This window comes from Perca fluviatilis, chromosome 3, assembly GCF_010015445.1.
Source record: "Perca fluviatilis chromosome 3, GENO_Pfluv_1.0, whole genome shotgun sequence".
In the NCBI taxonomy this organism is placed as follows: domain Eukaryota; kingdom Metazoa; phylum Chordata; class Actinopteri; order Perciformes; family Percidae; genus Perca; species Perca fluviatilis.
Window position 1 is genome coordinate 44,585,828 of NC_053114.1, and position 26,320 is coordinate 44,612,147.

The window sequence follows — 26,320 nt, forward strand, 5'->3', positions numbered from 1 at the left end:
GGGCCTAATTTTAAGAAAAATCATAGAAATGTGGGAACATAGGGCTGTGGGACCATTAGGCTGTGGGACCATAGGGCTGTGGGACCATTAGGCTGTGGGACCATTAGGCTGTGGGAACATAGGGCTGTGGGAACATAGGGCTGTGGGACCATTGGGCTGTGGGACCATAGGGCTGTGGGACCATTAGGCTGTGGGACCATTAGGCTGTGGGACCATAGGGCTGTGGGACCATAGGGCTGTGGGACCATTGGGCTGTGGGACCATTGGGCTGTGGGACCATTAGGCCAGGCGGTGTGGGAACATAGGGCTGTGGAAACATAGGGCTGTGGGCGGATTGGGGTGTGAGGGGGCGATTGAGGTGCTATTGCCATTAAGACTGTGCAACCATTAGAAACTATAATAGGGCTTCTTAGCTGATTTGTAGGCGTGTAGTAACCAAACCATGCATTACAAAAGGTAAATAAAAATGTTATTATATATTATATATGTTGCATGTTCCATTTCCAGTGTTTAGAAATGAAAGCCCGCTCCATGTTTCCTTTTCAATTTTCGCGGGTTCTTCTGCTTCTTCTACTCCTCCGGGAAAACACGACACTGCATTGCATTGTGGGATATGGGAATAAAATGTAGGGTGCATTGTATGTACACTCAAATTAGCTGTGCATTGTGGGTATTTTATAGTGGAACTATACAGTGCACTATTTCTGTGATAGGGAACGGTTTCCAACACAGCCATGTGTCTGAAACTGTTTTAAAGACATCAAACTCAGCAGGCTGACTCCAAAGACGGCGAGAATCCGTCTCGCTCCGAGTCTCAGCGGAGATTACAGCTCCTGTGTGTTATAATTGTTCAGAGCGAGTCGCTCCTCGTACCAATTATAGCGCATTAGCAGCAGCCGCCAAAGTCATTTCATCTGCGCTCATCGGGGAGCTCATAACAAAAAGCAAAAGAAGAAGCCACCCTCCCTCTCGCTCGCCGCAGCTTCAAATCAACTGAAGACGTGTGGATAAAAAAATCTGATTTTAAGGATGATACGGAAAGATGTGAGTGAACTTTTGGTGACTTCTCGTTTTGAAATGACAAGATGAAGTGAGTCACATTGCTGCGCACACAGGTTAGAAGTTAAAATAAAACCACAACAGAAAGAGAAAACATCTTAGGTAACATCAGAGGATGCATGATTCATACTATTCGGTACAGCTTTTCTCCATTTTACCCACCGACACTGAGCAGTAAAACAGCAGAAAGAACTGAGCATTAAGGCTGCAACTCCAGATTAAGTAATCATTTATTTGTTCAGTCAACGATAAGTCAATCTACACAAAAATATGAATATTTCAATATCAAGTCTATCTTGCCAGCCAGCAGCGGGTTTAGCTTAGCTTAGCACAAAGACTGCAAAAGGGGGAAACAGCTAGCCTGGCTCTGTCCCAAAGGCGTGTAATCCTGTGTCGTTTTAAAACTTCTATTTTTGTACGAATTAAACAAAAAAAGATAAGGCGTGTTACCCTTTGTGGGTGCTTTGAGGATTACACGGTTTATTTTGTCTTATTTGTGCAGGTTTAACTGCCACAAAAGCCACACAATCCTTCTGTGAATTTGCCTGTTAGTGCACAAACAAACAAACAGCCTTCTGTGCCCCTTCCTCAAACCACACACACACACACACACACACACACACACACACACACACACACACACACACACACACACACACACACACACACACACACACACACAGACAGGACTCCTGGTAGTAGTTTCCTGTCTAACCGCAGTAACGTTCTCTTCCACCTCACGCAGCGACACATGAAAGAGCAGCAGCTTATCTCCAGCAGCCAAACATAACTGACACACTGCTGCTGCTGTTGTGTACCCTGTTATTCAGGTATGTGAGGCAGGGAAGTACCACCAAGACACCATCAACAGCTGTCACACACCGGTGCAGAGGCGTCTGTCTGTGGTCACAAAAATCCCACTCTGGCTTTTAACTGGGGAGTGTACTATCTGCAGGCCCGAAAAAAGAGAGAAATCGTGCTGCATCACTTCTACATCTCCCATACTACGTATCGGCGCCAGGGACCAAATCACGCGCTTGCGTTAAATCGTGTGTCCAAATAATTAGTGCCGTTAAACTGAATTTGTGTTTCACTTATCACGTTCATTTTGACAGCCCTAAGAAAAATATGAAATATCAACAGACTTATTTCTTAACAGGAATATAACACACACACACACACACCATCCCCTCCCATGCTTATTAAATAAATTAAACAGGTAATTTGAGCGTCTTGGTGCTCCAGTTGGACTCCATACTGAGGGAGAAACATGCTGCTCAGCCTTCTGTGCCCCCCCACACACACACACACACACACACACACACACACACACACACACACACACACAAACACACATACCATAGCTTTCTCGCCCTCGGGGGCCCCATATGGACCCGATGGATGAGCCTTTTCAAAGCTGCTCCCACAGACACGAGCAGAAAGCTTTCAAATGAAGAACGGTACAGTACATTGTGATAATATACAGAGTTAAGTGTAACATGTACACATTGTACACATGAGTGGTTTAAGATGCAGGTCTGGTTAAAGTAAGATTGTGAATTGCAATCCAGTCTGGATGATTGATAGACTAATTGCTGTCACAGAAGGCTTGTTTCTATGATAATGGAAGGAAAATCTTGACCAAACGTTTAACCAAGCTGTAACTGAAAAACTTTAATTTGTAATAATTATGGCATGACAGGATAAAACAACAACAATGACAGTACAACAGCAATACCTTATTCAATTAAAACTGTGATCAAAACCACATTAATGTCTTAGAAATAAACATGTCATAGAGTCTATGTCTATGGTTCAGATCACATTTATGTGCCGATTATGTTAAAGCTAATCATATCACAGAGGTTCCATAGTGTAGTGGTCATCACGTCTGCTTTACACGCAGAAGGTCCTGGGTTCAATCCCCAGTGGAACCAGACTTTGCTCTTATGATTTGAAGTAAGAACTCTGTCCGGTTACCACCTGGCAAGCGTCAGCTGAAAAGTCATCATAAGGGATTGAACGACAAACAAATAAAAGCCCGCAATTATGTCTTTGAAGGTGCTCAATCATCCAGAGGCCTGTACTACCGATCGAGATCAACATGCCCTGGATTTATTTCAGTTACCCAGCTTCACCTAACCTAACAACCGCGATCCTGCAAAAGCTGTATAATGACGGTGGTTAACAACTAGTTCCATCAACCCAGGGTTTCCCAATCCAGCGACGCACGCTTTAACATAAAAGAGGCGGTGTTTGCACAGCATGACCAATCACAAACATCTTCCAGAGCTGCATATTTTACATAGGATGAGCAAACTATAATTCTAGGAGCGCTTTCCATGGAAGCCGTAGCGATCATCTTGACCAAGAACCCACAGAGGTTAAATAGCTGGGTTTCTCTACAGTTTATTCAGAACTGAAGACATTTTCTCTCCATTGGTTTCACTTTTCAGAACCGGAGAACCATTCATTATTTCTACTGTCTATGGTTCAGATCATATTTATGTGTCAGTTGAAAGGTCATCAAAAGGAATTGATTGACAATCAAATAAAATGTCTTTGAAGTCAACCAGTCAACCAGGTCATAGTTATCCAGGGAAGGTTAAACTTAAAGGAATTTGATTCAGAACTGAAGACTTGGTCAAAGGTGCTCCAAAGACATTTTGTAAAGATTACACTTAAAGGAAACTGCACGTACTTTAAACCTGAAAGACGTCTTTAGTTCTGACTTAACGACCAGCTATTTAACCTTTGTGGATCGTTGAATGGTGTTTTGTGTGAGAATGGTTGATGGTCGTTCAGACTTGGCCTTGGGCGTCTTCAAGAACCATAACGAGTGTCGTCATAACAGCCAGGAGCGCTAGCGAAAGAAGCCATAGCGATCATCCTGACAAAGAACCCGCAGAGGTTAATTAGCTGGGTTTCTCTACCATTTACTCAGGATTGAAGACTTGGTTAAAGCTGCTCGAAAGACGTTTCGTCTCCTATCTGAAAAACTTCTTCAGTTCTCTCACTCACAGAGGTTCCATAGTGTAGCAGTCATCACGTCTCCTTTACATGCAGAAGGTCCTGGATTCAATCCCCAGTGGAACCAGACTTCGGTCTTATGGTTTGAAGTAAGAACTCTGTCCTGTTACCACCTGGCAAGTGTCAGTTGAAAAGTCATCAAAAGGGATTGATTGACAATCAAATAAAAGCCCGCAATTATGTCATTGAAGGTTCTCAGTCAACCAGGTCATAGTTAGCCAGCCAAATGTTAAACTTAAAGGAAACTGGACATCCTTAAAGGTGCGCTAAAGATGTTTTGTCCCTAATCTGAAAGATGTCTTTAGTTCTTATTTAGCGACAGATAACTACATCACAGAGGTTTCATAGTGTAGTGGTCATCACGTCTGCTTTACACGCAGAAGGTCCTGGGTTCAATCCCCAGTGGAACCAGACTTTGGTCTTATGGTTTAAAGTCAGAACTATGTCCTGTTACCACGTGGCAAGTGTCATTTGAAAGTCATTAAAAGGGATTGATCGACAATCAAATAAAAGCCCCCAATTACGTCCTTAAAGGTTCTCGGTCAACCAGGTCATAGTTATCTAGCGAAAGATTACACTTAAAGGAAACTAGACTTTCTTTAAAGGTGCTCTGAAGACGTTTTGTCTCTAATCTGAAAGACGTCTTTAGTTCTGACTTAACGACAGGAAAACCCAGCTATTTAATCTTTGTGGGGTCGCTGAATGGGGTTTTGTGTGAGAATAGGTGATGGTCTGGGTTTCTCTACCGTTTATAATGGTTATAATTTTAATGGTCATCACGTCTGCTTTACACGCAGAAGGTCCTGGGTTCAATCCCCAGTGGATCCAGACTTCGGTCTTATAGTTTGAAGTAAGAACTCTGGCCTGTTACCACGTGGCAAGTGTCATTTGAAAGTCATTAAAAGGGATTGATCGACAATCAAATAAAAGCCCCCAATTACGTCCTTAAAGGTTCTCGGTCAACCAGGTCGTAGTTATCTAGCGAAAGATTACACTTAAAGGAAACTAGACTTTCTTTAAAGGTGCTCTGAAGACGTTTTGTCTCTAATCTGAAAGACGTCTTTAGTTCTGACTTAACGACAGGGAAACCCAGCTATTTAATCTTTGTGGGGTCGCTGAATGGGGTTTTGTGTGAGAATGGTTGAAGGTCTGGGTTTCTCTACCGTTTATAATGGTTATAATTTTAATGGTCATCACGTCTGCTTTACACGCAGACGGTGCTGGGTTCAATCCCCAGTGGATCCAGACTTTGGTCTTATAGTTTGAAGTAAGAACTCTGTCCTGTTACCACCTGGCAAGTGTCAGTTGAAAAGTCATCAAAAATCCCGCAATTATGTCATTGAAGGTTCTCAGTCAACCAGGTTGTAGTTATCCAGCAAAAGGTTAAACTTAGAGGAAACTGTTTGAAGTACAAACTATGTCCTGTTACCACCTGGCAGGCGTCAGTTGAAAAGTTATCAAAAGTGATTGATCGAAAATCAAATAAAAGCCCCCATTTATGTCTTTGAAGGTTCACAGTCAACCAGGTCGTAGTTATCCAGCCAAATGTTAAACTTAAAGGAAACTGGACTTTCTTAAAGGTGCGCTAAAGATGTTTTGTCTCTAATCTGAAAGCCGTCTTTAGTTCTGACTTAACAAACGGGAAACCCAGCTATTTAACCTTTGTGGGATTGTTGAATGGTGTTTTGTGTGAGAATAGTTGATGGTTGTTCAGACTTGACCTTGGATCCATAACCAGTGTCGTTACAATAGCCAGGAAAGCTAGCCGTGGATTCTGAAAGACTTCTTCAGGTCTTTCACTTTTGCATGGTTTCATTTTTCAGAACCGGAGCTCCATCTATTATTTCTACAGTCTATGGTTCAGATCACATTTATGTGCTGATTATGTCAAAGACAACTGTAGCACAGAGGTTCCATAGTGTAGTGGTTATCACGTCTGCTTTACACGCAGAAGGTCCTGGGTTCAATCCCCAGTGGAACCAGACTTTGTTCTTATGGTTTGAAGTAAGAACTCTGTCCTGTTACCACCTGGCAGGCATCAGTTGAATAGTCATCAAAGAGGAGTGAATGACAATCAACTGAAAACCTGCAATTATGACCTTGGAGGTTTTCAGTCAACCACATCATAGTTATCCAGTGAAAGATTACACTTTAAGGAAACTAGACTTTCTTAAAGGTGCTCTAAAGAAGCTTTGTCTCTAATCTTAAAGATGTCTTTAGTTCTGACTTAACGACAGAGAAACCCAGCTATTTAACCTTTGTGGGGTCGTTTAATGGGGTTTTGTGTGAGAATGGTTGATGGTCGTTCAGACTTGGCCTTGGATCCATAACGAGTGTCGTTACAACAGTCAGAAGAGGTAGCCATGGAAGTAACGAACATCTTGACAAAGAACCCATAGAGGTTAAATATCTGGGTTTCTCTACTGTTTATTCAGAACTGAAGACTTGGTGAAAGGTGCTCCAAAGACATTTTGTAAAGATTACACTTAAAGGAAACTGCACATACTTTAAACCTGAAAGACGTCTTTAGTTCTGACTTAACGACAGGGAAACCCAGCTATTTAACCTTTGTGGATCGTTGAATGGTTGATGGTCGTTCAGACTTGGCCTTGGGCGTCTTCAGGATTGAAGACTTGGTTAAAGCTGCTCGAAAGACGTTTCGTCTCCTATCTGAAAAACTTCTTCAGTTCTCTCACTCACAGAGGTTCCATAGTGTAGCAGTCATCACGTCTCCTTTACATGCAGAAGGTCCTGGATTCAATCCCCAGTGGAACCAGACTTCGGTCTTATGGTTTGAAGTAAGAACTATGTCCTGTTACCACCTGGCAAGTGTCAGTTGAAAAGTCATCAAAAGGGATTGATTGACAATCAAATAAAAGCCCGCAATTATGTCATTGAAGGTTCTCAGTCAACCAGGTCATAGTTAGCCAGCCAAATGTTAAACTTAAAGGAAACTGGACATCCTTAAAGGTGCGCTAAAGATGTTTTGTCCCTAATCTGAAAGATGTCTTTAGTTCTTATTTAGCGACAGATAACTACATCACAGAGGTTTCATAGTGTAGTGGTCATCACGTCTGCTTTACACGCAGAAGGTCCTGGGTTCAATCCCCAGTGGAACCAGACTTTGGTCTTATGGTTTAAAGTCAGAACTATGTCCTGTTACCACGTGGCAAGTGTCATTTGAAAGTCATTAAAAGGGATTGATCAACAATCAAATAAAAGCCCCCAATTACGTCCTTAAAGGTTCTCGGTCAACCAGGTCATAGTTATCTAGCGAAAGATTACACTTAAAGGAAACTAGACTTTCTTTAAAGGTGCTCTGAAGACGTTTTGTCTCTAATCTGAAAGACGTCTTTAGTTCTGACTTAACGACAGGGAAACCCAGCTATTTAATCTTTGTGGGGTCGCTGAATGGGGTTTTGTGTGAGAATGGTTGATGGTCTGGGTTTCTCTACCGTTTATAATGGTTATAATTTTAATGGTCATCACGTCTGCTTTACACGCAGAAGGTCCTGGGTTCAATCCCCAGTGGATCCAGACTTCGGTCTTATAGTTTGAAGTAAGAACTCTGGCCTGTTACCACCTGGCAAGTGTCAGTTGAAAAGTCATCAAAAATCCCGCAATTATGTCATTGAAGGTTCTTAGTCAACCAGGTCGTAGTTATCCAGCGAAAGGTTAAACTTAGAGGAAACTGTTTGAAGTACGAACTATGTCCTGTTACCACCTGGCAGGCGTCAGTTGAAAAGTTATCAAAAGTGATTGATCGAAAATCAAATAAAAGCCCCCATTTATGTCTTTTTCTATTTGGTAACTTGTATGATAACTGTTTGGGAATAGCAGGTGCAGAAAGACAACATTCCCACAAACAGACACCTACAATCAGACACGACCACATAAAGACACACAGACACACACACACACACACACACACACACACACACACACACACACACACACACACACACACACACACACAGATACACATCAAACAAACAACGCATTTCCCGGGGAGAGGCAGGGGAGAGCAGCGGAGGAAAAGCGCATTTCCTCCGCTGCACGGTGTGGGAGGAGCCCCTGCCTCTCCCCGTTGCTGGCAGCCCGCCACCGGGCGCCCGTCTCTGGGTCGGTTTAGCAAGAACAGGATTGTTGGGTTCAGGAGAAAACAAAAACTGGGTTAGGTTCGGAAAACGGGCATACCATCGGAGTTCACTAAAACGCAGTCAATAAAACCTTGGGACCATTACGCACGATCACACGTGTGGTCAAAAGTTTGCGGAAAACTGGGAACATTTTTACGCATGGAAATTCTTTATAAATCCCGACTATTGCGAGGAATGTTGCGACGAAAAATTTCACCCTGCTTCACGCAACTTTTTCTTGCGTAACAGGTTTTATAAATGAGGCCCCAGGTCATAGTTATCCAGCGAAAGGTTAAGCTTAAAGGAAACTGAACTTTCTTTAAAGGTGCTCTAAAGACGTTTTGTCTCTAATCTGAAAGACGTCTTTAGTTCTGACTCAACGTCAGGGAAACCCAGCTATTTAACCTTTGTGGTTTCTCTAAGCTAACCTGCCTCTCTTAGTTATGCTATTATAATTCTAGACTGCCGGGGAAATCCTTCCTTCCTATGACACACTGAGCTGCTCTCTCATCTCTGTTTTCACCTGTTTCCTTTTGTATGCATCCTGTCCCAGAAAGGCTTGTTACTAACCTAGGTCTGGGGCGTTTACTCCCCGGAGTCCTTCAACGGTTGATGGCCAGTCAGATTTGGCCTTGAGCGTTGCCAAGAACCATAACGAGTGTTGTTACAACAGCCAGGAGCGCTAGCCATGTAAGCCATAGCGATCATCTTGACAAATAACCCATAGAGGTTAAATATCTGTTTATTCAGAACTGAAGACTTGGTTAAAGGTGCTCCAAAGACGTTTTGTCTCCTATCTGAAAGACTTCTTCAGTTCTTTCACTTTTGCATTGGTTTCACTTTTCACAACCGGAACTCCATCCATTATTTCTACAGTATGGTTCAGATCACATTTATGTGCCGATTATGTTAACGATAACCATGTCACAGAGGTTACATAGTGTAGTGGTCATCACGTCTGCTTTACAATCCTGGGTTCAATCCCCAGTGGAACCAGACTTATGGTTTGAAGTAAGAACTCTGTCGTGTTACCATCTGGCAAGAACCATTTGAAAAGTCATCAAAAGTGATTGATCAAAAATAGAATAAAAGCCCCCATTTATGCCTTTGAAGGTTCACAGTCAACCAGGTCGTAGTTGTCCAGCGAAAGGTTAAACTTAAAGGAAACTGGACGTTCTCTAAAGATACTCTAAAGACATTTTGTCTCTAATCTGAAAGATGTCTTTAGTTCTGATTTAGCGACAGATAACTACATCACAGAGGTTTCATAGTGTAGTGGTCATCACGTAGTAGTGGTCATCACGTCTGCTTTACACGCAGACGTCCTGGGTTCAATCCCCAGTGAAACCAGACTTGTTGTTTGAAGTAAGAACTCTGTCATCAAAAGGAGATTGAGTGACAATCAAATAAAAGCCTGCAATTACGTATTTGGAAGTTGTCGATCAACCAGGTCATAGTTATCCAGCGAAAGATTACACTTAAAGGAAACTAGACATGCTTTAAAGGTGCTCCAAAGATGTTTTGTCTCTAATCTGAAAGATGTATTTAGTTCTGATTTAACGACAGATAACTATATCACAGAGGTTTCATAGTGTAGTGGTCATCACGTCTGCTTTACACGCAGAAGGTCCTGGGTTCAATCCCCAGTGGAACCAGACTTTGTTCTTATGGTTTGAAGTAAGAACTCTGTCCTGTTACCACCTGGCAGGCATCAGTTGAATAGTCATCAAAGAGGAGTGAACGACAATCAAATAAAAGCCCCTCAATTACGTCCTTAAAGGTTCTCGGTCAACCAGGTCATAGTTATCTAGTGAAATATTACACTTAAAGGAAACTAGACTTTCTTAAAGGTGCTCTAAAGGAGCTTTGTCTCTAATCTTAAAGATGTCTTTAGTTCTGACTTAACGACAGGGAAACCCAGCTATTTAACCTTTGTGGGGTCGTTGAATGGGGTTTTGTGTGAGAATGGTTGATGGTCGTTCAGACTTGGCCTTGGATCCATAACGAGTGTCGTTACAACAGCCAGAAGCGCTAGCCATGGAAGTAACGATCATCTTGACAAAGAACCCATAGAGGTTAAATATCTGTTTATTCAGAAGTGAAGACTTGGTTCAGGTGCTCCAAAGACATTTTGTTTCCTATCTGAAAAACTTCTTCAGTTCTTTCACTATTACATTGGTTTCACTTTTCAGAACCGGAAATCCATCCATTATTTTTACAGTATGTTTCAGATCACATTTAATAGCCGATTATGTTAAAGATAACTAAATCACAGAGGTTACGTAGTGTAGTGGTCATCATATCTGCTGTACATGCAGAAGCTCCAGAACTGGTGATTGGGTTCAATCACCAGATGAATCTGAGCTATGTCTTATTATGGATCATGTCAACTGTGAAGTCCATTAACATAGAAATTCTCAGTTAAAAAACTGCTTTTATAACGTTTGTTGTAAATTAAGTTTCAGTAATAACAATATAATGCATGCAGGATAACACTCAGAGGGGCATTTTGAGTATTTCTGATTTGCAGTAGCCTAGTGAAGTAAAGAATCTTCCTCCACTACTGATAAACACTTACCCAACTGGAGATGTGAGTGCCAGTATTGTCTCCTTCTAACATATTTCTAACATTTCATATTTCAAAAAAGGAGCCCATAACAACAGTCGATTCAAAATTAAATGATTTATTAAAAATGTAATAACAATAACTTATTTCACCATTAAATTCCTGTTAAACGACAAAAACAACCACTGGATGGGAAAAGGGTATTTTACAACAACTTTGAATGCAGCACCAGGCTGGCGAGGCAAATTTCAAGTGAACGCAACATCTGTGTTGTTTTAGAATCCTCTCCAGTAAAATACAGACAAACTTTTAAGCTGTCAGCATTTTAACCGTGTTTACTTAAGCTGCTAGCTAATGGTAGGCTAATGTTACCTGCTGTCGAGTGTAGTGTTACCGTAACTAGCGTCCCGTGCACCGATGTTTCAGTTCCCTCTAACGTCTGTTTTCGGAGCATCAGAGAGAAGCGCAGGCATTTAAGTGGCACCAAAATAAGGCACCGAAATCCACGTTTCTATTCGGTCCGGTAGATAACGGACGTTAAGGCAGTTTGTCCTTCAGACAGCACTCCAGGCGTAATGTAATTCAGTTTTTTTCACTGCATACAGGTGCTGCCCTAAACTCTGAAATCAGGCAGCAAAAGTCTCACATGCACAGTCTACACCACAGATTACATTAAAGACTGCAGCGTTTTGTTTTCTGGAAGATGTGCACTGATACGTATCTCTGGCCACTGGCCACTTTTGAAGCTAGGAGGAGTGTATACGTCAAATTCCTGAGTACACGAAACATCATGCTACATCTCTGGTCTCAGGAAGATCTCAAGAATATGTACTGCAGTGTAGCGGATATGAAAACAAAGCTGCTTTACTTGTGTCCTGATAAGTGACATGTTGGAGGTGCATGACAAGAACTGTGTCTGTGTGAGTGTGAGTGTGTGATCAGAGGCCTCAGGGGTAAACACAGCTCTGTGACAGTGCAGTGTGTGTTTATGTGTGTTATCTCTGCACTAACGTCTGTTCTTCTGTGCAGACAGAAGAGATGCTGAAGGACTGAAGATTCTCCAACTGTGTACTTATCTGTGCGTGATTCAATTTGTCTTGTTTTTGTTTTTTGTTTTTTTGTCACACAGCATGCAGTATTTAAATTACTTGTGGCAAATGCAAGGCAATAAATATGTACATATATATATATACACACTAGGCTGATTTTCCGGTTAGCCTTTCACAGACATTTCAGGTATGCAAATCTTTTTTACAGAACATATAATGCAGAAAACAATGCTTAGGGTGATTTAGAATTTAAATATTGAAATGGAAACCGCAAACCCAGCGCGCTACAGCTGTAGTACAGCCATGGAAGCGTACCCGGCTTTGCCCCCTCTGTTTTGGTTATGGACATTTCTGTTGGAGTTGTTCATATTTCTGTTGCTGTTTTGTATATGTATTGTTGTGATTGGGTATTTTCTGTTCTCCTGTTTTCACTGTGTATTATTCTGTGGATTGTGTATATTTCTGTTTCCTGTTTAATTTTGATAGTCTGTTTCCTGTCTTGTCATGTCTAGTTCTGCTTCCTGTGTTTTCCCGCCTGTGTGATTGTCTAATGTGCTCCACCTGTTCCCCTGCCCTGGTGTCACCTGTCCTGTATTTGCTCGTTACCTAGTTTATTTGGCCCCTGTGTTCCCTTTGTCTCTTGTCACATCGTTTTGAGTCCTGTCAGTGTGCCTGTTAGTAATCTTCCCTGCAGTCTTTTGGTGCTTTTTTGCCTGCTTCCTTTGGACACCTGGTGTTGCCTACTGCTTTTTGGGTCCCCTTTGTTTGTTGGAACTCTGCCTTTTTGTTGTAAATAAATCCTTGAGCTCAATCTTCTCCTGCCTGATCTCTGCTTTTGGGTCCTCAAATTCCCCGGCGCATGACACCCTCAGTTGTATTTCTGCCCCCTTGTTTCAACATCATACATCCATAAAACGTACAAACACAACAACACAATTACTATTAGGCTGCTTGGTGTCTACAATGCATGGGTGCTTTCAACTACTAACAACAATGTAATCCTATCTGTGGCCGTATTTGACACAGAGAGTGACCGCTCCAGCCGTCCTCTCACTTGTCTATGACTTTACCCCTTTAAAGACCGCTGAACGGGATCAACGGAGATATCTGTGTCCCACGTATCTGTGTCCCTGTGTCACACGTGGGACGCGTGTCCCACGTGTGATGGTTCCTTTCCCCGCTCTTCTTTTCCTATCCACAACCGTTCCGTTGTTGTGGCGTTTCGTTTCCCCGTTGTTGTGTGCCCCTGCGCCCCGGGGATCGCGTCCCACATGTGGCGGTCCGTCCTGTTGTTGTGGCCGGCATGTGGCACTTTGTTTCCCCGTTGTTGTGTCCCCCAGAGCAGGTTCGAAAATCGCAACCTGTACACTTTAAAAAATCGTGACGTGTACACAAATCAATAAATCAAAGTAACTATGACTATTTCAAAAAGTGACCCGGTTGTGTCTGGCTATGTAAGACAAGCGTCTAGCAACATTGTTTCGCTGCGGTCTCAACCTGGCAACCTCCAACAACTTTGAGTCTGGGGAGGAGGGGCCAGCGGGAGACGACTCTGTCCAATATTTTTAATTTGGACTGCAGTATCTATTTTAAACACTAGCTGTCAGTATTACATATTGCAGTGTATGAATCGGTGTGAATGGTGAATGGTTCCTGTACTATGTTAAAGCGCTTTGAGTAGTCGTTAAGACTAGAAAAGCGCTAAATAAAAACAGTCCATTTAAATATTGGAGTCATATATTTGGCTGTGTATGGCTCACGCACACTTTAAGTGAACGGTAACCAACTGACAGAATAACTTTACTCGCTGTGAAAAGAAACTAGAAACCAATAAACACCTGACTGGGCGTTGGACTGGTTATTTTGCTGCTAACCCAAAGTGCAGAGGGAGCGACAGAGAGGCAGCTCTCATTAATGTCATATCAGGAATTCAATCAGCTGAATGTGCACGTCACCTGCGTGCAGAAGGTCACATCCTCATCAAACAGGCCACGTTGTTCCCAAAGTCTTATCTTTCAAATCGAAATATTTTCTGACACCGCAACGTTTCACAAGGGGAGAGTATGACTCACGGAGAAACGGGTTGTTGTTCAGTTTCTCTCAGTGACCTGCTGATCAGAAACACTTTCACCTTCAGAGACCTGAAGGCTATTCCGACCTGGGCTTCAATGGGGAACTTTGTTTGTGAGTGACTGATGAGAACAACAGTCTTTGAAAGTGGTCCAACATTTAGCGAGAAACAAGCTGCAATATAACATTAAAAGGCATCTCTATTGGATAAACCCACCAGACTCCATTTAAAAAAACCTGTAATTTTATCATTGTAAAACATACTTAATTCAAAGTGGACAGACACAAAATAAAACTACCAAAAGCCGTCTTTGTTCATCTTTCCACTGTTCCAACAATCACCACTCTGGTTTGGTTGAAATAAACCCTTAATTCACCCATTTACATGTGGAGATATGCTGGCTCTATACACGCTAAAAGTCCTGATTATTTACATGGAGTCTGGTGGAGATATGCTGGCTCTATACACGCTAAAAGTCCTGATTATTTACATGGAGTCTGGTGGAGATATGCTGGCTCTATACACGCTAAAAGTCCTGATTATTTACATGGAGTCTGGTGGAGATATGCTGGCTCTATACACGCTAAAAGTCCTGATTATTTACATGGAGTCTGGTGGAGATATGCTGGCTCTATACACGCTAAAAGTCCTGATTATTTACATGGAGTCTGGTGGAGATATGCTGGCTCTATACACGCTAAAAGTCCTGATTATTTACATGGAGTCTGGTGGAAATATGCTGGCTCTATACACGCTAAAAGTCCTGATTATTTTCATGGAGTCTGGTGGAGATATGCTGGCTCTATACACGCTAAAAGTCCTGATTATTTACATGGAGTCTGGTGGAGATATGCTGGCTCTATACATGCTAAAAGTCCTGATTATTTACATGGAGTCTGGTGGAGTTTGGTGATGGTGATTTTGGGGCTGTTTCGTGTTAAACTAAAAGGATCTTACTCTTTAACTAAAAGGTCTATCTCTGTAGGGATCCTTTCCATAATGTTGTCAGACTGTTATAATTATAATAAGTGTATATAATAATCTGAGTCTGTCAGCGGCAACAACAGAACTTTAAGTGGATGCTGACGCTGAACATTTGTCCTATATAGGTTTACATTGCAGCATGGTTCACGACTGCCTTTTACAGCGTTCTCGCTCAATACTGGACCAATTTCAAAGATTTTTGGTCCCATCAGTCACTTACACTAATGCATGTTGAAAAATACTGAAATTTCCATTTAAAACTCAGTTTTAAGTATATAACTTAGTCAGAATGTAAGACTGCTGTCGGAACATTTCTTCCAGTTATGTATTCAGCTTCATCAGTGTCAGAATATATCAATTACATCCACTGTGATTCAAAGATAACAACGAACCAAATAGTTAATTCATCATCAAATTGTAAATTTGACCACCTTAAATTTCTGACTGCATTTGTGGTAAAAATCGTTACTGTCCGAGTTTCCACATGCTCAGTGTCTGTGTGTGTGTCTGTGTGTGTACGTGTCTGTCTGTGTGTGTGTGTGTGTGTGTGTGTGTGTGTGCGCAACTGTGTGTGCATGCATATCTGTGTGTGTGTGTGTGCATCTGTATGTGCGTATCTGTGTGTGTGCATCTGTATGTGCATTTCTGTGTGTATGTGTGCATCTGTGTGTGAGTGTGTGCATCTCTGTGTGCGTGTGTGCACCTGTGTGTGTATCTGGGTGTGTGCGCGTGTGTGTGCAATTCTGTGTGTGTGTGTGTGTGTGTGTGTGTGTGTGTGGTTTGTGTGCGTGTGTGTGTGTGCGTGTGTGTCTGTGTGTATGTCTGTGTGTGCATGTGTGTGTGTCTGTGTGTGTTACATCAGAGAGTCATTATGTAACACTGACATCTGCTGGGAACAGAATGCGTGTTGGTGATGAGCTGCAGCTTCAGTGCTGCTGTGTGTGTGTGTGTGTGTGTGTGTGTGTGTGTGTTTATCTGTCTGAAAACTCATGATTGTTAGTTTGTTTGCTTCAGTTCATGAATGGCATACTCATCCACACAGTGCACCAATTTGTGTAACTATTTGTGAGACTTATGAGAGTGAGAAAATTCACTATTCTATCTAAAATGTAACCGATAAATGCAGCACCAGAAGGGTGATTCATCGACTGATTGAAGTCAGTTGCGTAAATTACAATATTAATTATCTGCCGGTTCTGAAAACCAACTTGAGAAATATTCCCCTGAATGCGAAGAGAAAACTCATATATAAATGTATCAAATGTGAAACCTGTGAAATTGTTTTAACGTGATAAATCTCAGGATTTCAGCAAGCTTGGACCCAACAACGCAGAGAGTTGAGACGAGGAGGCAGCGTAAGGTCTCAAAGCTTTATTATATTAAACTGGCTACAATAAAAAGTGTCCTGAAAGGAAGCAGGTAGAAAACGGGCATAAGGAAAATCCCCAAACACTAGGACCCTGTTTACACGTACATGGTTATTTTTACAAACGGAGAAATTTCCCTTCGTTTGTGTCCTTCGTTTACACGCAAACGGAGAATTCTCCTCTGAAACCGAGTCTTTCTAAAAACTCCGGCCAGAGTGGAGATTTTTGAGATCATCGTTTGCACGTTTGCACGTAAACTGAAACAAACGGAGGTTTAGGCAGCCGAGAGAGAGAAAGAGGAAGTGATTGGTTGCTGTTGTTGCTATTTTTAGGATTCTGATTGGCTAACATGGGCTTGAGCTTCTCGTTACGCTGCCCCCTACAGGTCTGGCGTGCTCTTCACTGCATTAACGCCATATATATATACACTGGTACGTGTAAACGAACACTTTTCTGAAAACTGACAGCTGTGCACGATGTTATTTTTGAAAACGGAGAGGTTGAAATGTCCGTTTATGAAAATAGCCGGCCACCTAGAAACGTAGCATAGGAACAAAACTACTCAGGGAGAGACGCATTTAATGACAACGATCGCAAAACAGACAAAGAAAGGACAGCGACTGCATACACAAGCTAACAAGGGCACTAACGAGGGACAGGTGACATGATGAACAGGTGAGACACACTCAGGCGGAGACAGACAATCACAAAGGCGGGAAAATACACAAGGCAGGAAGTAAAACAAGATACGTCAAAGAAGAAAACAACAATACAAAATAAAACGGGCCTATTTCACAAAAGTAGAATAAAGAAATCCAGTTTAAATGAAAAAGTGCAGCTTGACTTAGTGTGATCCACTCATCGCGTCTCAATCGGTTGCACGTTTGCCGAGCCAGGATCAGTAGGTGAAGCTATGTCAAGCCAGGAGTAGATAGCTGGGATAAGTGCACGTTCACGGATTTCTTAAATAGACCACGGTATCGATCACAGATTTACTGATGCAGAAATGGAAATACGTGTGCAGCACGTTTCACCCGCTGAGCAGCAACTTCTAATGGAAAATTACGAGGAGGTGAAACATATAATATGCAAAAAGGGAAATATGGCTGTTATCAAACGGGAAAAAAAAGTCCGACAGACAATAGCGGACCGACTGAATACGTATGGATTTAAAAAAGATCTACTTAGTCACTCCACGTTTTAATTGCTTTAATATGCTTGTTTTATGTGTTGGTTGTATTGCTGTATCTGTTTTTATGCGCTAAATGTGCTGGTTTTAGTGTAAAGTGTCTTTGAGTAGCCTGTAAAGCACTATATAAATAAAAAAAATAGGACTAGGCTTAATTTCAAAGCTTATTCATAATGCGAGAATATGTTTTACAACCATATGCAGAAATCTCCATAAGCTATGTCTAATTCTAAATATCTTTCTACAATTAATGTTCATACAGAACAAGCATGACTGGACAAAAACTAGGAAAAGAAGTGACTTCAATACACACTGTAAGCATATCTGTAAAACAATGTAGCCTGTTATTATTCATGTTTTTTTTTTCTCACTCCCAAGCTCCAAGATGACATGTGACAGCACCAAAATAAAATGATTAAGAAGCTTTGTGGCGTTCCAACACATTCTCACTCCCATTTGGTAAAAAAGGACATTTGATCAGGTGCCATTTTCGTCGTTATTGATGCAAAAAGTCCGCTTTTAGAGTCCGCTGCACGGTGTGGGAGGATCCCCCTGTCTCCCCCCGTTGCCCGGGCGGGGGCACATTTCACGCGGACAGCAGCGGAGGAAAAGCCCATTTCCTATTGTCCCACTTTTTACCATTACCATCTCAACAACTGCAGTAGTAGGATTTAAATCAAACTCGTGACAGCAATAGTGACAAGTAATGCATGTTAATAAAAATAAAGCAGAACACATTCAGAAGACAACGGAATAACTGTTAAACAGGTTTATTTTGGATCAGAGCGGCAGCTGATTTAACACATCAGACTCCAGGATTAATCTTAGCCTGGCTGTTAGCCTGCTCTGGACCAGGCTAGCTGCAAAGAATAAATCTCCATGGTTACTTGGCTGGGTTTAATTCAACCTGCTTTTGTGCAACCAAGTCAAAGCTAAATTCATCCAGGATAACCTGAATATCCCGACTTAATCCCTTATCTTGGTTTTGTGCAATACCCCTCGGGAAACTAAGGCATTAAAAACATACCCAAGGGTAGAACCGGGAGACCCAAACAGAACACCCCACAACAAAAGAACCATGAACAAGGAATTGAAGCTTAATTAATAACTAATTTAAATTAGTGCTGTCAAACGATTAAAATATTTAATCGCGATTAATCACATTAATGTCATAGTTAACTCACAATTAATCGCACATTTTTATCTATTCTAAATGTCCCTTGATTTCTTTTTGTCCCATTATTTTTTCTCATTTTAATGCTTTTATCAACATGGAAAAGTAGATCGGCTTGCTTTGTGCTTTTGTCGCCTGGCTTGGCCATCAGCTGTGTGCTCGGCCATCAGCTGTGTGCTCGGCCATCAGGTGGTATTTCAGACTGGACGTGCTGCGATGATAGCTCAGTTCACAACGACAAAACACACACATCACTTTGGTCTTGTCAATGGAACCATTTGGCAACTTTTTAAAAGTAAACTTTCCATTCAGAATCTTATCGGCATCCATTTCGGCGTCTCGCGCTCGCCATCCACTCCAAACGTAACGTTAGCGTGCTACTCTTTGGCCGGCTCGCGAGCCCAAACAACCGTGTGTGCGGCGTGCCTGTTGTTGTGTTTCCGGTTTAGCTAGATCCGGTGTGGTGGTGTAGTTTTTCTAACGTTACTATTGTTGCAACAGCATGTGAAAAAAAAATACAAAGTTTGCACGGCCAAAAAGAACGCTAATCTTGCGATAAAAATATGTATGCTGTTGGGTTATATGATGGGTTTGCGTTAACGCCGTTAATAACGCATTTAACTGACAGCACTAGTTTAAAGCGCCAAGTGTTTTATCTCCAGTAGAAGAACTAATCTCTGTTTAAACTAACACGGCCAAACCTCATATCTCAGCAACATCCTGGTATACTGGACATAAACAGGCGGCAGTGTGGAGACTCCGCCCACTGCTGGTAGTTACCATGGTAACGTTAGTAGCTTTAAGTCTCAGAGAACGAGACGTCATGATCGATATGACCCAATCAGGACGGAGAAACGTTGGCGTCAGTGTCGGCGTTGCCAAAGGTCTCTGTTTGCAGCCGTTGAGACTGCAACACAACCCCGCAGATTCAGAACCACAACGGGTCAGAAGGGTTTCCAAATGTCTCCGGTTTGGGGACTCGGACACGCCAGAGCAGGGGGAATGAGACGGGGAAACGCCAGAACAGGGGGAATGAGAGGGGGACACGCCAGAGCAGGGGGAATGAGACGGGGAAACGCCAGAACAGGGGGAATGAGAGGGGGACACGCCAGAGCAGGGGGAATGAGACGGGAAACGCAACAGAACGGGGGAATGAGAGGGGGACACGCCAGAGCAGGGGGAATGAGAGGGGGAAACGCCAGAGAAGGGGGAATGAGAGGGGAAACACCAGAGAAGGGGGAATGAGAGGGGGAAACACCAGAGAAGGGGAATGAGAGGGGGAAACACCAGAGCAGGGGGAATGAGAGGGGGAAACACCAGAGCAGGGGGAATGAGAGGGGGAAACACCAGAGCAGGGGGAATGAGAGGGGAAACACCAGAGCAGGGGGAATGAGAGGGGGAAACACCAGAGCAGGGGGAATGAGAGGGGGAAACACCAGAGCAGGGGGAATGAGAGGGGGAAACACCAGAGCAGGGGGAATGAGAGGGGGAAACACCAGAGCAGGGGGAATGAGAGGAGGGAAACACCAGAGCAGGGGGAATGAGAGGGGGAAAGGTAGCAGAAGATTTTCCTTTTCAAACCAAACCGTAGCGGTGTAAATGTAAGCCTGAGATAAACAGCAAAAACAGGAAACCGTGAACAAAGAGGGAATTAATTAGGGGACTTCGGGAAAAATAGAATATCAAAACAGAATTAGCTGTTTACGTGACCTGTTTTAAAATTGTCATATTCGGAATAGTAGTGGAATATTAATGAAATGACATGTAATGAATATTAATGTGCATGTAAACGTCGTCATTGAAACACAGTGTAGTCCCTTTGTTGAAAGCTTTTGATCCAGTATTTATTTTCAGACTGGAGGCTTTCTGGTGTGAATGTATCCACACAACCCCGTACAGTTACAAGCCATGAGGAAGTCAGGGAGAAGCCGGCTATATTAAACGTATTGGGCAGAAGTCACATGATCACTTTCCACCTCCGAATCAGTCGAATAAAAATTGATGTTCACATCCTCATTATTTCCCTCTCGCTTCTCTCCTCCTGTGCTCTTCCTTCGTCTCACAGTCACAGCTCTTAAGACTTGCCTCTTTCTTTCACCACATTCTTCCCAGCTCCCATTTTATTCCGTTTATTTTGGTCGCCCCGCGGCAAGGATACGGATAAAAGGATTAACTTTATCGTCTACCAGTTTAGAGCTCTTAAACTCAGCCTGACGGCCCCCCTGAAAATTGACAAGATGGATGCCAGAGAGGCTCCTTTCAGTACCAGTTAAATTCATTTCCCCTGTTTATTACACCGAGGGATGTTGACGTTTCAAGTCTGAAGAGTTTGAAGACTGAAAGACGGAAGAAAAGCAGAACAGAGCAAGTAGGATGTAGTTAAAAAAAAAACGGTAATTAAGCTCCACTAGGGCTGCAACTAACGATTGTTTTCATTGTGGGTTATTTTCTGGATTAATGGATTAGTTGTTTAGTCTATAAAATAGTAAAACAAATGTCAACATACAAGGACAAGACATTCAGAGTAAGTGTCTCAATGGGGGTTTGTTACCGCAGTTTGCGGTTGTGTTTACGGTCAGCTCTGTGCGTTGGACACTAACTAGTCTTCAATTCAATTCAATTTTATTTATAGTATCAAATCATAACAAGAGTTATCTCAAGACACTTTACAGATAGAGTAGGTCTAGACCACACTCTATAATTTATAAAGACCCAACAATTCCAGTAATTCCCCCAAGAGCAAGCAGTTAGTGCGACAGTGGCGAGGAAAAACTCCCTCTCAGGAAGAAACCTGGGACAGACCCAGGCTCTTGGTAGGCAGTGTCTGACGGTGCCAGTTGGGGGTGTGATGAACAGTGGCAATAATAGTCACAATAAAGATAATGGATCAGTGACTAGAAATAGTAGTTGTATTAGTTCATGGCGTAGCATTGCACTGCAGGGTGTCACAGGACGTAGCAGGGCCCTGCAGGACGTAGCAGGGCAGGGGGGAATGAGAGGGGGAAACGCCAGAGCAGGGGGAATGAGAGGGGGAAACGCCAGAGCAGGGGGAATGAGAGGGGGAAACGCAAGAGCAGGGGGAATGAGAGGGGGAAACGCCAGAGCAGGAGGAATGAGAGGGGGACACGCCAGAGCAGGGGGGAATGAGAGGGGGAAAGGTAGTAGAAGATATTACTCAGATATCACTTCAGGACGTAGCAGGGTGTAGCAGGACGTAGCAGGACGTAGCAGGACGTAGCAGGACGTAGCAGGATGTAGCAGGACGTAGCAGGATGTAGCAGGGCATAGCAGGATGCAGCAGGACGCAGCAGGAAGTAGCAGGATGTAGCAGGATGTAGCAGGGCATAGCAGGACGTAGCAGGACGTAGCAGGATGTAGCAGGACGTAGCAGGACGTAGCAGGATGTAGCAGGACGTAGCAGGATATAGCAGGATGTAGCAGGACGTAGCAGGACGTAGCAGGATGTAGCAGGACATAGCAGGATGTAGCAGGATGTAGCAGGACGTAGCAGGATGTAGCAGGATGTAGCAGGACGTAGCAGGGCGTAGCAGGATGCAGTCTTGACTACACCACAGACACATTCTTGGATAGAAGTAAAAAACGCTCTGGGTTGTTTCATTTCTTTAACCCTTGTGTTGTCTTCCCGTCGACCATTACCTTGTTGTCCTTCTGGGGACAAAAATTAACTTTTTTTTTTTCGTTTTTGTCGCATTTTAAAAACATTTTTGTCCCTATGTAAAAAAAAAAAAGAGAAGAGTTTCAACGTTTGAAAGCGTTTGGGAGGACCAGGTGAAAATGTCAAAAACGAAAAAAAAAGAGTTTCAACGTTTTTTTTTTTGTTTTTTTTTATTCATGGTCAATAAACCTCATTTAAATGACATACCTATTTTTTTGTTTTAAAAAAAGCTGAAATTATGAATTATTTCGACTAATAGCTAAGATCAGAGGATGCTGAGTGAATTACAGACTGGTTTATGTCAAAGTCTAGTCAAAATACAGTTTTTAAACCATTTACATTTTTTTTAATAAAACAACAAAAATTCATTAACTTTTACCTGCGAAGCATGGTGCATCCAATTTATTTTGAAGAAGAAAGAAAACACCACATCCAATATTAAATGAAGTGAACTGTTGACACAATCCAGTACCGTGATCTATTTAAATGAGCTGATCCATGGTTAAACCTCATTGGCTCATACCAGCGTATCGCCATGTGTACTTCGTCCACAGCAATCCCACCAATCTGTCCCAAAATGTTGACAGGATTTATAGTATCAAATCATAACAAGAGTTATCTCGACACACTTTACAGATAGAGTAGGTCTAGACCACACTCTATAATTTCCAAAGACCCAACAATTACAGTGATTCCCTCAAGAGCAAGCATTAGCAGTGGCTGTTGCGACAGTGGCGAGGAAAAACTCCCTTTTGGGAAGACTATTAGAAGATTTGTACCTTAATATAACAGCTTTGAAGTCATTTCGATGGTAAACAAACTCGTAGTAGGGTGAATCATCCCGATAGGAAAGCGGGGGGGGGACGTCGCTTGCAAGACCAGCAATGTAAGTTTGGTAGGTGGCGCCCCGCCAAATCTCGCGAGAAGGGGGGGAGGGGAATCAGGCCGTGAGTGCAGAGACGGCTCTGCATACGACAGTAACGTTAAATGCAAGTACTCCACAGCGACTCTAGGGGTCGCTGTTTGAGAAAAAACGGAAACTGCATAGTAGGCCAAAACGACTTTGGGAACGGCAACACACAGAGAGCGGAAAGAGACGGACAAAGCCTGAAATCTGGCGCGTGTCAGGCTTTATCCTGGCCATGTACTACCATTGCAACAGACTATACACAAACCAACCAGCCAAACAGTTTGCAGGGCTGCGGTAGAGATGCATGGCTAAAAAGAAAAGAAAGAGAAACACAGCTACTTTTAAACATTATCAAAGACCTTTTCAAGAAGGTGGTTAAAGAATGAAAGACGGAGGCTGTGTTCATACGGTCCAACAAGGCCGCCACCGCTGGAACGCTTGCTATTTTGTAAACTGCATGTAAACAGGAATATTAGTGGTATTCAATTTGCATTAGCCGTGGTAAATAAAATGAATAAACCTTGATTCTGATTGTTTTGCTGCTTAATTTTCAGTTGAACATAAGAAAATTAGAGCCACGTAGCCAACTGGTGTAAAATAACATGACACTGTGGGTTGGTTTATTTCCCCCCTGTCCTCCCCAATCTTTTGAATGGAATCACCAGCTGCCACTGATGTACAGTAAATCGATTTAAAAACACTCCATCCTGGCGCGCTAAAATAAAGCTGTATGTGTGAGTGAGTGAGCAGGTGTGACAGCCGTTCATTCATCCTGCTGCTACGGTCGACTCTCACCTGAGCAGCAGCAGCAGCAGCAGTAGAGAGGCTAAATAAATCACTGCAGCGTCTCCAGACATTCAGGAGCTAAAAACAGGACAGCGGAGACAGAGAGAGGCCGCCCCGCTCGTCCCTGTGGAGCCTCAAGAAATATCTCTGCTGCCCTGCAAAGGCTGCAGGCTGCAACGCTCCCAAGGCAAACTGAGAAAAAGATGTACAAAGTTTGTTCTTTCTTTACCAACAAATGACTCAGACAGTGATCTCTGCGCAACAAAATTAGTTACCTGTTTGTTTCTTAAGCTATTGCTGTGGACGAAGTACACACACAGAGATACACTGGTAAGAGCTAATGAGGTTTAACCATGTATCAGCTCATTTAAATGGCTCACGTTACTGTATTGTGTCAACAGTTCACTTCATTCAAAGGTCCCATGGCATGAAAATGTCACTTTATGAGGTTTTCTAACATTAATATGAGTTCCCCCAGCCTGCCTATGGTCCCCCAGTGGCTAGAAATGGTGATAGGTGTAAACCGAGCCCTGGGTATCCTGCTCTGCCTTTGAGAAAATGAAAGCTCAGATGGACCAATCAGGAATCTTGCTCCTTATGAGGTCATAAGGAGCAAGGCTTTCAAACGAGCAAAGTGGCAGTTGGTCAAGACCACCCCCCCCCCCCTCTCCTCCTCAATAGCTACAGACACAGAAATGTCACATCCTAAGGAAAGCTCATTGTGGGACTGGCTCTAGTGGCTGTAATTCTGCACCAAGGCTGAATTTCGGGAAAGAGACTTCAGATACAGTATTAGGGGACCACTAAGGTCTATATAAAAGATACTTCAGATACAGCATTAGGGGACCACTAAGGTCTATATAAAAGAGACTTCAGATACAGTATTAGGGGACCACTAAGGTCTATATAAAAGAGACTTCAGATACAGTATTAGGGGACCACTAAGGTCTATATAAAAGAGACTTCAGATACAGTATTAGGGGACCACTAAGGTCTATATAAAAGAGACTTCAGATACAGTATTAGGGGACCACTAAGATCTATATAAAAGAGACTTCAGATACAGTATTAGGGGACCACTAAGGTCTATATAAAAGCATCCAATGAGCACCATGTCATGGGACCTTTAATATTGTATGTGGCGTTTTCTTTTGTGTGGTGCAAATGTTCCACCAGAACAAGTTCCTTCCTGAGACTATTTTGCTGAGCCGTCGTCGGTGCGTCCGGAGCTTAGTGCGCCGCGAAAGACGATTGTGATTGGTTCAAAGAAATGTAAAAAAAAATGTTCTCCTATCCTAGAATGCATATGTGGTGTAGCAAGACTGCAGTCAAACAGTCGGTTGATGTTGTTTCTCGTTAAAGACTCCCAAACACACCTCCACTGCTTCCCTTTGGAATTAACAGCACGTGCTGGGAGCCACACGGATTGATGCTCTTGCCCTAAAAGCGGTATTGTTAGCGGATGACCACTGGCGTGGTGTGGTGGGAAGGGTGGGGATGTTGATGTTAGGGGGTTGTCATTAATATCTCCCCGGGCCCAGGGGCCCCCTCGGACCCAGAGCGGAGCTCCAGCACATCTTTATCTTTCTCAACTGAGCCGCAGCTCGCCGGATTGGGTGAGAATCCATCATGGCTATTATTACCTGAGGCTCTGCACTGCATCCATCACACACACACACGCACACACAGACACAAGTTTTATTATAGTTAACTAAAACAAGTATTAAAGAAGCAGTGAAAAATATTTTTAGCAAACTGAAACTTAATAAAAACTTAAACAAAACTGAAACTATATTGCCAGGTTAAAAAGAAACTAATAAAAACCCCAAAAATGTATGTAAATGTAAAGTTTTAGTTTCTTAGCTGTAATATTTCACGACAGCGTGAATTTCCGTCAACTCTCACTGTGACATTGAAACACGGAAACTGAACTTGACGTGAGATGACATGAGCAGTCACATCAGACACTAAAGTAGCACAAAGATTAAACATTAAACATCATGGCTATTCTCCACCAGCCTGACAAGCCAGCCCCACATCCAGATGTTGGGTCTGGGAACTCACCATTGGTCAGGGCTCAATCCGAGGGGCGGGATAAACGGTTGTCTTTCAAATTCCCTCTGCACGCAATAGGATAGAGCTACAACCAACCAGAGCAACGAAGAAGGTAGCAGAGCTAGCTGATAGATTGAACTTTAAACTGCGGACACATCTTCCTTTTTTAAGAATGACTTCAGTGCCGTTCTTTGTTCTTTTGTCAAAGAAAAGCTGAACTCCAAGTCTTCTAGAAGACCGCTGTTCAGCAGCAGCAGCCGTAAGC

The 26,320-nt window shown here is 42.8% G+C and overlaps 1 protein-coding gene and 6 non-coding genes across 7 annotated transcripts in view; 6 read left to right on the forward strand and 1 right to left on the reverse strand.

Annotated features, from left to right (window-relative positions):
* The window catches only part of LOC120556176 (nuclear receptor ROR-alpha A-like), a 117,508-nt gene that overhangs the window by 52,405 nt on the left and 38,783 nt on the right, over positions 1 to 26,320 (reverse strand). The window lies entirely within an intron of this gene.
* On the forward strand, positions 2,924 to 2,996 carry trnav-uac. The gene has a single exon. It is a non-coding gene; the product is annotated as a tRNA-Val (tRNA).
* trnav-uac lies at positions 4,428 to 4,500 on the forward strand. Its single transcript has one exon. It is a non-coding gene; the product is annotated as a tRNA-Val (tRNA).
* trnav-uac lies at positions 5,999 to 6,071 on the forward strand. The gene has a single exon. It is a non-coding gene; the product is annotated as a tRNA-Val (tRNA).
* trnav-uac lies at positions 7,137 to 7,209 on the forward strand. The gene has a single exon. It is a non-coding gene; the product is annotated as a tRNA-Val (tRNA).
* Positions 9,490 to 9,578, forward strand: trnav-uac. The gene has a single exon. It is a non-coding gene; the product is annotated as a tRNA-Val (tRNA).
* Positions 9,811 to 9,883, forward strand: trnav-uac. The gene has a single exon. It is a non-coding gene; the product is annotated as a tRNA-Val (tRNA).